The sequence below is a fragment of the Lithobates pipiens genome, unplaced genomic scaffold, assembly GCF_037356315.1.
Source record: "Lithobates pipiens isolate NorthernLeopardFrog02 unplaced genomic scaffold, aLitPip1_a1.2 Scaffold_25, whole genome shotgun sequence".
NCBI classification, from domain to species: domain Eukaryota; kingdom Metazoa; phylum Chordata; class Amphibia; order Anura; family Ranidae; genus Lithobates; species Lithobates pipiens.
Window position 1 is genome coordinate 109,922,616 of NW_027507787.1, and position 13,865 is coordinate 109,936,480.

The 13,865-nt window shown below is 47.7% G+C and overlaps 3 pseudogenes; 2 read left to right on the forward strand and 1 right to left on the reverse strand.

Annotated features, from left to right (window-relative positions):
• Positions 1-3,728: 3,728 nt before the first annotated feature.
• LOC143931615 (5S ribosomal RNA) lies at positions 3,729-3,847 on the reverse strand (annotated as a pseudogene).
• Positions 3,848-4,871: 1,024 nt separating this feature from the next.
• On the forward strand, positions 4,872-4,990 carry LOC143932252 (5S ribosomal RNA; annotated as a pseudogene).
• A 945-nt stretch (positions 4,991-5,935) lies between these two features.
• On the forward strand, positions 5,936-6,055 carry LOC143932244 (5S ribosomal RNA; annotated as a pseudogene).
• The last annotated feature ends 7,810 nt before the right edge of the window (positions 6,056-13,865 follow it).

The following is a 13,865-nucleotide window of genomic DNA, read 5'->3' on the forward strand; positions in this document are numbered from 1 at the left end:
AACATGATCGATATTTTGTGGAGAATATAATCCGTTTCTCCATAATATCGATCATGTTCTTCATTTCCCTTGTTTTAGTTCAAAGATTGTTACTTCCCAAATTTTTACGATTGTGGCTGATTGTTGTTATACATTTTTCATATTTTTTATAGAAAAATAAAAACCAAAAAAAAAAAAAAAATGTTTTTAAAAATGGGAAAAAAAAGCAAACTAAAAAATGTTTGGCAAAGAAAGTTAAATAAACCCCAAAATAAAATTACATCACTAAATATTCAATGGCACATGTGAATGTGGCCAAATTAAAATTTTGAATAATCAAGAATGTGTGGCGTATTCTTTCAATGCTTAATACCAGTTTGGGAAAAGGGATTTTGTGTATCCAGTGACAATGGGCCTTATTGAATTTAATGAAAATACACTTGGCACTACAAGTGCACTAGGATAACATAGGAGACAGCACAAACCAAAAGCAAGCAAGAAAACACATTTCAGATTTGAGGTTCTTTTATTATTTTCCTCTTTTTAAAAATTAAATATTGTGTGGCATTGCAATGTCCCCCCTACCGTTAAAATAAGTCACATATCTTTGGCGAACTTCACGTGCACTTTGGGGGGCCAAGCCAGTACGGCCAGTATCCAGGCCTGTCAGTGATTCTGGACCAACTCCAGCCTCCGGCATTATGGTGGATAAATAAGTAGTTGAGTATTTATGTAAAAAATTGTGCAAAATGCAGCACGTAAGTACGACATAGTTAAGTTTGTATTCCGCTAGGTTTATAGCAGTCAGTAAAACACGGAACCGGCTGGCCATTATTCCAAATGCATTTTCCACAACTCTTCTCGCTCTGGCCAGCCGGTAGTTGAAAACCCTCCTCTCCGGGGTGAGGGCTCTTTGGGGGAATGGCCTCATGATGTGGTCGTCCAGAGCAAAAGCCTCATCAGTGATGAACACGAAGGGTAGTTCCTCCACATTCTCCGAATCAGGTGGCAATCCCAGGCCACCTGTCTGTAGACGGCGGTAGAACTCCGTCTGAGCGAAGACTCCTCCATCCGACATCCGGCCATTCTTCCCCACGTCCACATACAGGAATTCATACTGTGCCGACACCACCGCCATTAACACAATACTGTGAAACCCCTTGTAATTATAAAAGTATGACCCCGAATGGGGTGGTGGCACAATGTGGACGTGCTTCCCATCTATCGCACCACCGCAGTTTGGAAAGTCCCAACGGGTGGCAAAATGGGATGCCACAGTCTGCCATTCCTGTGGCGATGAAGGAAACTGGGGAGGCAAAGCAGAAAAAAACAAAATAAGTACTTTTGCACATTAAACATTGTACATTACAACACAAACTTTATTTCACGCTTCTGCCTAGTCACATGACACCGATCGTCTGCTCCCTGTCATTGGGAGCAGTGATCAGGGTCATGTCACTGCTAGCCCATCCCCCAGACAGTTAAGAAAAACACTCACCCAGAACACACTTTAAACCATTCCTTGGCCCCCTTGTGCTTAATAAAACACCTTCACTGCATGTGACATTTTTACAGTAATCAAGACAATTTTTTACAGCATTGATCACTGTATTAATGACAATGGTCACAAAAATGTATGGAAATTGGCCAATGTGTCCGCCATAATGTGGCAGTCACCAGAAAACAAACAAAAAAACAAAAACGGTTAGCAACGCCATTACTATTTTCAAAAATGGCAAGATTTTACAAATGCCAGCAAAATAGACCATATTTACGAAACGAGAGAACTTTTGCCCAAAACAATCAAGAAACGCTTAAATTGTGATTCATTTTAACACATTTTTGTTTACTAAAAGAATACGTATCAGCATCAAATGATGTCCAAAAAAATCATGGTGATATATTTTTGTGCCTATCTTTCTTTAGAGCGAAAAGTGAGAAAAAAATGCATATTTGGAAAAATGCATTTTGGGTTTGTTGGTGGTTAATCACCAAAAATAAAAAAGCAGAGGTGATCAAAGACAACCAAATACAAAATCTCTTTGTGCTAATAAAATGAAGATAATTTACTAGGAGGAGCCATGTTACAAGGACGCACAATTGTCAATTCAAACAACGCACTGCCAAATCACCCAAAAAAGTGATGAAGGTCAGGAAGGGGGGAAAATCATTCCAGGGTTGAAGTGTGTTAAAAATACAATATATAATTCAACATTAATTTAAGGACACACAAACTCGTTGGAATTATATTAAGTGTGGGGGGGGGGGGGGATCCAGTTAAAGGACACACAGACCATTTGGGATACTATTAAGGGGGGGGGGGATTCAGTTAAGGGGACACAGACCATTTGGAATAATCTTTAAAATGTTTGGGTTTAGGATAAAGCAATAGAATGGAGCTGACAAAAGACATTTTAAGTGACTAGACTAGGTGGATATGGGCTTACCATAGCATGTTGGTGAGGTTTAATGAAGGCAAATATGCATGAAAAACAAAAAAGGAGCATTAAAAGATTGCAGCATGCATGAGGACAAAGGGGACATTCACAGCATATTGCAATCATGGTAATTAGAGATTGAGGAAAGAAATACAAGGCATTAGCAAACATTAAAGACAATAAAATGTGATGTTAAATGCTAAATCTTACCTTAATATAGTCCTCCTGCAGGACCTGTATAATGGCAGAACAGGTCTCTGGGATAATGATCCCCAGAGCCTGGGGGGAGATGCCTGTCGAGAACTTCAGGTCCTGAAGGCTTCTCCCTGTCGCCAAGTAGCGCAACGTGGCGACGAGCCTCTGCTCCGGAGTGATGGCTTGCCGCATGCAGGTAACCTGCCTGCTGATATAAGGGGTCAGCAAAGCCAGCAGACGGTGAAAAACGGGGTCCGTCATCCGGAGATAATTCCTGAAATCATCAGGATTATTCTCCCGGATCTCACGAAGCAAAGGCATGTGCGAGAACTGGTCACGCTGGAGCAACCAATTCTTCGTCCATGAACTCCTCAACACCCCGTCCATGTTCTGTTCTTGGGTTGCAGAATGAACTACAACACCAAGCGCAAGCAAAGCACGAACTCGACGACGAGTACGTACACGCAACATGGCTTCAAAACGGTCGGATTGTCAGAGCGAACTTAACAGACGTCACTGAAGAACAGCAAGGCCTGTGAAGAGCGAGCTGAAAGTCAGCGAGCGCAGTTAGATCGCACTGCAAAATACAGACATGAACTGACTACACGCACTAAAAAACAGATACAAACCTCACAAGCACAAACTGAAAAGCAGTGAAAAACGTTCTGGAAAATACGAGTCTGAAAACCGCGAATCATCTCTCACCAAACTTCTACTAACACGAGATAAACACGAAATTAGCAGAAGGAGCCCAAAGGGTGGCGCACTTGGTATTGAACTTCCGTTTTATAGTCTCGTCGGACCTGGTGTACGTCACCGCGGACCAGACGGGCGGACTTTAGTGGGATCGTGTGTAGGCAAGTCCGTTGCGTCGGAACTCTGTCGGAACTCCGGCGGAACTCCGGCGGAACTCCGTCGGAAACTCCTTCGGACTTAAGTCCTCTCGTGTGTACGGGGCATTAGTCTCCGAGATCAGATGAGATGGTGCGCTTTCAGGGTGATGTGGCCATAGACAATCTCTTTGGGCACCCTCAACCCTCTTGACAAATGCCAAGATTGTCACCTTGGGAAACAAGGGAAAAAAAACAAGTCAATGGCAAAAAAATAAACAAAATAAACCTACAGCACCTGGTATTCCCAGGCGGTCTCCCATCCAGGTACTAACCAGGACCGACCCTGCATAACCTCCAAGATCAGACAAGATGGGGTGCTTTCAGGGTGACGTGCCCGAAGGCAATTGCTTTTGGCACCCTCAACTCTCTTGACAAACACCAAGATTGTCACCTTGGGAAACAAGTCAACACCAAAAAACAAAACAAAAAACGTTTACGGCACCTGATATTCCCAGGCGGTCTCCCATCCAGGTATGATTCAGGCCTGATGCTGCTTAGATACCGAGATAAGATGAGATTTGTTGCTTTCAGGGTGATGTGGCCATAGGCAACTTCTTTGCGCACGCTCAACCCTCTTGAACCCCTCTCAAAATGCCAAGATGGTCACCTTGGGAAACAAGGGTAAAAACAAGTAAACGCCAAAAAAAAGAAGCCTGTGACACCGGGTATTCCCAGGCAGTCTCCCACCCAGGTACTAACCAGGCCCAACACTGCTTAGCCTTTGAGACCAGGTGCTTTCAGGGTCATGTGCCCATAGGCAATCTCTTTGGGCAGCCTCAGCCCTCTTGTCAAACGCTATGATGGTCACCTTGGGAAACAAGTGAAAAAAAACAAGTCGATGGCAAAAAAAAAAGAAACTTGCGGCACTTGGTATTCCCGGGGGTCTCCCACCCAGGTTCTAACCAGGCCCAACCCTGCTTAGCCTCTGTGATCAAACGAGATTGGTTGATTTCAGGGTGTCGTGGCCATAGGCAATCTCTTTGGGCACCCTCAACCCTCTTGACAAGCACCAAGATGGTCACCTTGGGAAACCAGGGAAAAAAAACAAGTCAACGCCAAAAAAAACAAAAAGAAGCCCGTGGCACTGGGTATTCCCAGGAGCAGTGTAGGCCCGTCCATAGGGGGCGCCCGGGCGCCACACCTCCCCTCCCATTTAGTAAAAAAAAAATACAAAAAAAATCCCCAAAAAATAAATAAATTTTTAAGCAGGGTTGGGCCTGGATGGGAGACCGCCTGGGAATACCAGGTGCCGTAGGCTTTTTTTTAATATGTTGTTGGCGTCGACGACCTGTTTTATTTTTCTGCTTGTTTGCCAAGGTGACCATTCTGGCGTTTGTCAAGAGGGTTGAGAGTGGCGAACAAGATGGCCTACAGCCATATCACCCTGAATGCACCCAGTCTCATTTGATCTTGGATACTAAGCAGGATTGGGCCTGGTTCATACCTGGATGGGAGACCGCCTGGGAATACCAGGTGCCGTAGGCTTTTTTTTAATATGTTGGCGTCAACGACCTCTTCTATTTTTCTGCTTGTTTGCTGAGGTGTACATCTTGGCGTTTGTCAAGAGGGTTGAGAGTGGAAAGCAAGATTGCCTACGGCAACATTACCCTGAATGCGCCCGATCTCGTCTGATCAGCAGGGTCAGGCTTAGTTAGTACCTAGATGGGAGACCGCCTGGGAATACCAGGTGCCGTAGGCTTTTTTTTAATATGCTGTAAACATAAACAACCAATTTTATTTTTCTGCTTGTTTGCTGGGGTGACCGTCTTTGTGTTTGTCAAGAGGGTTGAGAGGGGCCAGCAAGATCGCCTATGGCCACATCACCCAGAATGCGCTCGCTCTCGAATGCTAAGCAATGTCGGGCCTGGTTAGTACCTGAATGGGAGAGCGCCTATGAATACCAGGTGCCGTAGGCTATTTTTTAATATGTTGTTGGAGTTGACGACCTGTTTTATTTTTCTGCTTGTTTGCCAAGGTGACCATCTTGGCGTTTGACAAAAGGGGTTTAAAGTGGCCGGGTAGACAGTCTATGGCTACATCACCCTGAATGCACCTAATTTTGTCTGATCTCGGATGCTAAGCAGGGTCGGGGCGTGGTTAGTACCTGGATGGGAGACCGTCTAAGAATACCAGGTACCGTAGGCTTTTTTTCGACGACCGGTTTTATTTTTCTGCTTGTTTGCCGAGGTGACCATCTTGGCGTTTGTCAAGAGGGTTGCCAGCAAGATTCTCATTCTCATTCACTCTGAATGCGCCTGATCTCGGATGCTAAGCATGGTCGGCCTGGTTAGCAACTGAATGGTAATACCAGGTGCTGTAGGCATTTTTTTAATATGTTGTTGGCGTCAAGACCTGTTTTATTTTTCTGCTTGTTTGCTGAGGTGACCATCTTGGCTTTTGTCAAGAGGGTTGAGAGTCGCCAACAAGAAAGCCTATGGCCACATCACTCAGAATGCGCCCAATCTCATCTGATGCTTGGACGCTAAGCAGGGTCGAGCCTGGTTTGTACCTGGATGGGAGACTGCCTGGGAATACCAGGTGCCATAGGCTTTTTTTTAATATGTTGTTGGCGTCGTCGACTTGTTTTATTTTTCTGCTTGTTTGCCGAGGTGACCATCTTGGCGTTTGTCAAGAGGGTTGAAGAGTGGCCAGAGAGATCACCTACGGCCACATCACCCAGAATGCGCCCGATCTCGGATGCCAAGCAGGATCAGGCCTGGTTAGTACCTGGATGGGAGACCGCCTGGGAATACCAGGTTGTGTAGGCTATTTTTTAATATATTGTTGGCATCAACGACCTGTTTTATTTTTCTGCTTGTTTGCTGAGGTGACCATCTTGGTGTTTGTCAAGAGGGTTGAGAGTGGCCAGCAAGATTGCCTAAGGCCACATCACCCAGAATGCGCCGATCTCGTCTGGTACCTGGATGGGACACCGCCTGGGAATACCAGGTGCCGTTGGCTTTTTTTTATATGTTGTTGGCGTCAACGACCTGTTCTATTTTTCTGCTTGTTTGCTGAGGTGAACATCTTGCTGTTTGTCAAGAGGACTGAGAGTGGACATTAAGATTGCCTATGGCAACATCAACCTGAATGCGCCCGAACTCATCTGATCTCGGATGCTAAGCATGGTCCGGCTTGGTTAGTAACTGGATGGGGGACCGCCTGGGAATACCAGATGCCGCAGGCATTTTTTTAATATGTTGTTAACATCAACGACCTATTTAATATTTCTGCTTGTTTGCCGAGGTGACCATCTTTGTGTTTGTCAAGAGGGTTGAAAGTGGCCAGCAAGATCCCCTATTGCCACATCACCATGAATCTTCCCAATCTCATCTGATCTTGGATGCTAAGCAGTGTTAGGCCTGGTTGGGACCTGGATGGGAGACTGTCTGGGAATACCAGGTGCCGGAGGCTTTTTTTAATATGTTGTTGACGTCAACGACCTATTTTATTTTGCTGCTTGTTTGCCGAGGTGATCATCTTGGCATTTTTCAAGAGGGTTGAGAGTGCCCAAAGAGGCTTTTTTTTTATTTGTGCTCGGAGACTCTTATAACAATGATGAAATGGGAATGACAGATACTGAAAGAAAGTGACCTGAAGTTGTGCCGTGGTCACGTGGTCAGTATGCCTAAATGGGGGCAGGAGCGTCCAACCAGGTGAATGTCCCACAGTAGATGACACACAAGGGTTAAAATAGTTTATTGCACAGCTCCGGGGTCTTCTCGCCGGACTCCGCTATCTTCTGCTAGCTCTTTTACTAGCGGAGGAGCCCGGCTTTTTTGTAAACCCTTACAACACACTTTGACCTACAGGTAAGCCTAGATTAAGGCTTACCTGTAGGTCCAAGAAATATCTCCTAAACCTATACGTTTTTTTTGCCTGAAGACAGGCACCGCTGTCTACGGCGCATGCGCACTGAGCGTGGCATTTCCAACGACGTGTGTCGGCTCCCGTGCGCAGGCGCGGGAGTGACGTCATTGCAGCTTCGCCGAATGACAGCGGCGGAGCTGTGAGACCCCACCGAGAAGATGGATGCGCGGACTACAGGGGACAGCAGTGACTTTGCTGGCTCCTGTATCAGGTAAGTGACACATAATGGACTACTATGCGATGCATAGTAGTCCATTATGATTTTTTTTCACGTGTCCTGAATCCTGTGTTTTGCCGGCACACTTCTCCCCAAGGCTCCCCACACAATGGAATGGAAGGAAGGAAAACAGCACTACAGTAGAGGAGCTCCACTCCCAAACTCCAGCTCCCACACTTCCTGGCTCGAAGCAGCTCTCGGTAAGGCAGTCCAATGGGGGTCTTTTGGGGCAGGGGTTTTGGGTGGGTTCCCTGATCTAATTGAGGGGGGTGACCAATATAAGGAAGGGGAGTCTGTGGGGAGGGAGGTGGACGATGTCACCAGGACAGTGGACAGTGTCGGTAGGGTAGAGGACGGTGTCGGTAGAGCAGAGGACGGTGTCGGTAGAGCAGAGGACGGTGTCGGTAGAGCAGAGGACGGTGTCGGTAGAGCAGAGGACGGTGTCGGTAGAGCAGAGGACGGTGTCGGTAGAGCAGAGGACGGTGTCAGTAGAGCAGAGGACGGTGTCGGTAGAGCAGAGGACGGTGTCAGTAGGGCAGTGGATGGTACCAGTAGTTTCAGTAAAATCCTATAGTGCATACCACAAAAAAATTTGCCATACACCGCTAAAGTGTTCAGGTTTGGCTTGAGGAAAAGGTGGCAACCCTAAGGTGTTCACTAAACAGGCGATGTTCGGCCCGAACTTTTGCTTGGCTCAAACTGTTCACCAAACTCTAGCTGCAAACAAGGGTCTGCTACCCCTTAAATTCCTTTCTTGTGGACTAGTTCCCTAATCTGCTTCCAGTGATGGTCTCCTGAAGAAGATCCTTGGGTGAGGCCTAGTGTCATGTGGCATCACTACTGTGGAGGGGCTCCTCCTTCACAAACTTTTATGTACAAAATTTTATTTTTTGCCAGCAGGATTATAACCTCCTGTTAGCAGAACGTACAGATAATTCGTTTAGTCTGAGGATGTATTTTCTTCTGTTTCTTGCAGTACCATCATGAACGGCTGTCGTCTAGTTCTGGACTTTTAGGACTGTTCCTGCTATTCTTACAGTCATGCTGGGAGGGCTTCTCTTTTGGGGGAGGTGCTCCAGAAAACATGTACATTAGGGATGAGCTGAACACCCCTCGGTTCGGTTCGCACCAGAACTTTCGAACGGACCACAAACTTTAGAACCCCATTGAAGTCTATGGGATTCGAACGTTTGAAATAAAAAGTGCTAATTTGAATGGCTAATATGCAAGATATTGTCCTAAAAAGGGTTTGGGGACCTGTCTCCTGCCCCAGGGGACATGGGTCAATACCTAAAATGTTTTTAAAAACTGCAGTTTTTTCGGGAGCACTGACTTTAATAACGATTAAAGTGAAAAAAAAAGTGAAATATTCCTTTAAATATCGTGCCTGGGGGGTGTCTATAGTATGCCTGTGAAGTGCCACGTGATTCCCGTGTTTAGAACAGTCCCTGTGTCTTATCATATAAGGTCCTCCATCCAAAAGTGTCCGCTGTGTACTGCGCATGCTCAGTACACAGCAACACAGATTCCGAAAATTGCCGAGGATGAACGGCGCCTGCGCCGTGAGTCCAGGTTCTATCCCCACTATCCAAGTGGACATAGAGTAGGAATACAAAAGAGCCGAGCGCAGTGAGGCCGAGCCCGAAGCGTGGCGAGCAAAGCTCGCCCACCAGGGGCCCTCTAATCTTCACAACCCTATGTCGGCTTGGATGGTGCGGCCACCACCTCCACTCACGGCGCAGGCGCCGTTCAGCTTCGGACATTTTCCGAAGCTTCGTCTGCTCCGTACTGCGCATGCGCAGTATGGCGCGGACACTATATGATGGCCGGACACTATATGGCACAACACCTGCACAAAATGACATTTAAAAACTCATTTAAAACTGCTTGCGGTTTTAATGTAATATCTGGTTCCTGCAATATGGATGAAAATCATTGAGAAAAATGGCATGGGTAGCCCCCCTGCCCATTACCAGCCCCTTTGGGTCTTGTACGGGTCTTAAGGGGAACCCCGTACCCATATTAAAAAAAAGGAAAGACGTGGGGCCCCCAGGCCCTATATACTCAGAACAGCAGTATACAGGCGGTACAAACAAGACAGGGATTGTGTAGGTTTGTTGTGTTAAGTAGAATCTGTTTGTAAATTTGAACTAGTACATTTTTAAAGTGTAGCTCCAGTCAAAAAATCTATTTTTAAGCTTTTTGGAAAACATAGGGAAGGGTTATCACCCCTGTATAATTTTTTTTGCCGTAAGTCTTTTTTCATCTCACTTCCTGTTGTCTCCTTCCGTTTGCAAGTAGGAGACGTTTGTAAGTTGGATGTTTGAAAGTAGGGGCCTGCCCTATATGCTCAGCAGAAATGGCGGAACAAGGTGTTGGTGTTGCCACAACATTGTAAGCCCTCTAAGTGACTCTTGGTGGGCGCTGAAGCGCCCTGCTGTAAACGATTATATCAAGAATTGTAATTACATGCCATTGATGAACAGTGGTAGAAAAATTGGGCTTTTGGTGGTTGTAGTGGTGCTGGTGCCACAACACTATTTGTCCTCACAGTTACTCTCGGTGGGCACAGGAATGGGCCCTGCTGTGAAATATTATATCAAGAATTGTAATTCTATGCCCCTGTTAAACAGGGGCTGAGAAATTGGGCCTTAGGCACTGGTGCTGGTGCCACGACACTGCAACCTCTCCCATATACTCTAGTTGTAGTGCAGGAATGAGCCCTGCTGCAAAGCATTGCATCAAAAATTGTAATTACATGCCCCTGTTAAACAGGGGCTGAAAAATTGGGCCTTAGGCACTACTGCTGGTGCCACGACACTGCAACCTCTCCCATATACTCTAGTTGTAGTGCAGGAATAAGCCCTGCTGCAAAGCATCACATTAAAAAATGAGCTGATGGCATCACCCAGAACCAAAAAAAAAAAAAAAAAAGTCAACATAACAGGACAGTCACTCCGCATAAGCATAGGCAGTCTTGAAGGGATGTGATATTTCAAAAAATATTATTCGGTTACATCAGCTTCAGGTGCTTGGTAGCTGTGGGTGATCCAAGACTGGTTCATCTTTATGAAGGTCAGTCGATCAACCGAGTTGGTAGACAGGCACACCTTGTGATCGGTAACAAAGCCACCAGCAGCACTGAAGGTGCGTTCCGAAAGAACGCTGGATGCAGGACAGCCAGTAGCTCAATTGCATACTGTGCAAGCACTGGACAGTGATCCATCCTCAAGACCCAGTAAGCCAGAGGATTTTCAGTGGGAAAGGTGTCCAAGTCTGACCTTTTCCTAGGTATTCCTGCACCATGTAAATCAGACGCTGGTGATGGTTGCTGGAACCGATCATACCTTGGGGCTGCAGACTAAAAAATTGTCTGAACGCATCGGTAAGACGGCCACCTTCTCCACCGCTCCTTCTGACCGATGCCTCAGCAACACGTTGTCCAGGACCAGGAGTTTGTAACCTCCCAGTCTCTGGAAACGCATTGCACAGACCTTTCTGCAAGGCCTCCCAGAGATGTATCATCCTCTGCTCCCTCTGCGATGGAAAGATAAGCTCCGCAACCTTACCCTTGTACCGTGGATCAAGGAGAGTGGCCAGCCAATAATGATCCCTCTCCTTGATCCGAAGAATACGAGGATCCTTCCGCAGGCTTTGCAGGATCAGGGAGGCCATGCAGCGTAGGTTAGCTGAGGCATTCAGTCCGGAGTCCTCTGGGTCACTAAGGACAACATGATCCGTAGCTACCTCCTTCCAGCCACGTACAAGTCCACGGGTTTCTTGGGACTGTAAATCATCCCTACAAGACTGCTGCTGCTGATGCTGAGTGCCAGCCTCCACCTCCATGTTGACACAATCATCCTCCTCTTCTTGTGCGATGGGTGGTACAGCAGGAACACTGTCTGGAAAAGGGGGCCTTGAGAGGCAAGGAAGTCCTCCTCTTCCTGCCTCTGTTCTGCCTCAAGTGCCCTGTCCATTATTGTACGCAGCGTATGCTCCAACAGGTGGACGAGAGGTACAGTGTCACAGATGCATGCACTGTTACTGCTCACCATCCTTGTGGCCTCCTCAAACGGTGACAAAACAAGCTTCTCTGACCCTGTCCTGGTGCCGTACTCATTGATGGCCCTCTGCTGCGTGTGCAGCCACTGTAGCATGGCCAACGTTGAGTTCCACCTGGTGGGCATGTCACATATAAGGCGGTTCTTGGGCAGGTTCAACTCCTTTTGGAGCTCAGCCAGCTGGGCACAGGCATTAAATGATTGGCGTAAATGCACACAGACTTTCCTGGCCTGCTTCAGGACATCCTGTAAGCCCGGGTACCTGCCCAAGAACCGCTGCACCACCAGATTAAGGACGTGAGCCACATAGGGCACATGGGTCAGTTGTCCCTGGGTCAGTTGTGGAGAGGAGGTTGGTGCAATTGTCGCAAACCACCAATCCTGGCTTAAGCTGGCATGACGTCAACCACCTCTCGGCCTGCCCCTGCAGAGCTGACAAAATATCTGCCCCAGTGTGGCTCCTGTCCCCTAAACAAACCAGCGCAAGCACGGCATGGCATCGTTTTGCTTGCGTAGCCCCTTGAACGCCTACGGAGCACCGCTGGTTCAGAGGAGAGAGCACTGGAAAAGGCCATGGAGGAAGAAGAAGAGGAGGGGGTGGAGGAGAGAGGTGTGTCACAACCAGTAGTAGCATTTTGGAGGCGTGGTGGTGGAACAACCTCCAACACTACTGCACCTTGTCCTGCATCCTTCCCAGCTGCCAGAAGAGTGACCCAATGGGCCGTGAAAGACAGGTAACGTCCCTGTCCATGCCTGCTGGACCATGAGTGAGCGGTAATATGCACCTTACCACTGACCCCCCTGTCCAGTGAGGCAAGGAGATTGCCTTCCACATGCCGGTAGAGAGCCGGAATCTCCTTCCGTGAGAAAAAGTGGCATTTGGGGACCTGCCACTGAGGAACGGCATATTGCACAAACTCACGGAAGGGGCCAAGTCTACCAACTGAAAAGGTAGCAGTTGAAGTGCTAGCAATTTAGCCAAGCTAGAATTCAACCGCTGGGCATGTGGATGGCTGAGAGTGAACTTCTTTCTACGGTCCAGCAGCTGGGGCAGGGAAATTTGCCAGCTACAATTGGACTTGGCTGTACTGCTAGCAGAGTGCCTGCAAGCAATTGGCTGTGACACACCTAATTCTAGACCTTCATTCCTCTCAGCGCAGGTTTCAGAGAGGACTGAAGGTCTAGTGGGGTTGGAGATCCCAGCTGATGAGGAGCAAGGAGAGGTCCGCTTTGTTCTTTGGTGTGGGTCTTTGAGGTACACTTGCCAACGAGCTGCATGGCAGATCAACATATGTCTGGTCAAGCATGTGGTGCCCAGAGATAGACTTGAGACATATGTTGCAAATAGCAACAGTGCGATCTGATGCACTCGTCTCAAAAAAGGCCCACACCAAAGAACTTTTAGAACAACGCGCCGAGGCAGCGCCCTGCACAGGCGGAGCTCTGCGGTGTGATTCAGTCGGTGTGCTGCCCCTAAGCTGGCCCCCGGAGGGCATCCTGCGTCATTGGAGATGTGCCTCCTCCTCCTCTCTCCTACCAGGCACCCACGTGGAGTCAGTGCCCTCATCATCCCCTACCTCTTCATCGCTGGAGCAAACCTGGCAGTATGCTGCAGGTTGTGGAACATGACTGCTAGATTGCTGTCCTTCTTGAGCATCCCCTCTCTCTGCACTCACGCTACTGCCTTCCTCTAGCTAAGTATCATCATCAGAGCCTACAAAACACTGGGCATCCTCCTGAAGCATGTACTCAACACTGCGCTCAGAAGGGCGTGGTGGGTCTAGGGAAGGAGTCACTGATGATGACATTGAGACGAGGGAAGAGGATGCGTTGGCAGCTGCTTTGCTAGTACCCTGAGCCTAGGTGAGAGAGGATGAGGAGGATGAAGAGGGCTTGGTCATCCACTCTACCAAGTCTTCAGTATGATGCGGTTCAACACGTCCAGCTGCCGAAAATAAGGACAAGCGTGTCCCATGGCCACGTGCTGATGACGATGCACCGCGTCCACGACCAGCACTGTTGTCTCTAGACACAGAGCCTGCTTGCCCTCTTTTATCGGCTCGCACCTGTTTGCCTCTCCTTGTTGGCCTTCCAGACATGGTAATGGCCTGAAGGGAGATGGGAAAACCAGCAATTGGGTAGTGTATATTGTGCTGGAGGCACACAACACCCACTAACTCCTGCAGATGCCTTTATTATAGAACAACAGGAA